At 39.5% G+C, this 390-nt stretch overlaps 1 protein-coding gene across 1 annotated transcript in view; it reads left to right on the forward strand.

Moving 5' to 3' along the window:
- The window catches only part of LOC119594578 (xylosyltransferase oxt-like), a gene marked incomplete at its 3' end in the record, with an annotated part of 30,183 nt that overhangs the window by 914 nt on the left and 28,879 nt on the right, over nucleotides 1-390 (forward strand).

The raw sequence follows: 390 nt of genomic DNA on the forward strand, positions 1-390 counted from the left end.
TGAGTGTGTGTCAGGTACTACACTGACCTCATAGTACCTTACTGATGTAGTAGTTCTTGATGATTCCAACTGATTGCCCAATTTACAATATTTGTACTGATTTGTACCTATGCATTGTACTGTCAGTTGAAAATAACTTTATATATATATCCATTTATATAGAGACCTAGTTAGTGAGGGCAGGAAATATTTATTGAGACACTCCCACAAGACTGAGATGAGTGAGAATGTGTGAGTCAGGACGTGGAGGAGGGATAGAGGAATGAATGAAGGTTGGATGAATCTGGTTTTGTCAGCAATGTCGCCAAAATGGATGCAGTACCGGGTCAAGAGAGATGGGGCAGTTGATATATAGCATTAAGAAAGAGAGTCGGGGACTCATTCTATATA

This window comes from Penaeus monodon, chromosome 34, assembly GCF_015228065.2.
Source record: "Penaeus monodon isolate SGIC_2016 chromosome 34, NSTDA_Pmon_1, whole genome shotgun sequence".
Classification (NCBI taxonomy): Eukaryota; Metazoa; Arthropoda; class Malacostraca; order Decapoda; family Penaeidae; genus Penaeus; species Penaeus monodon.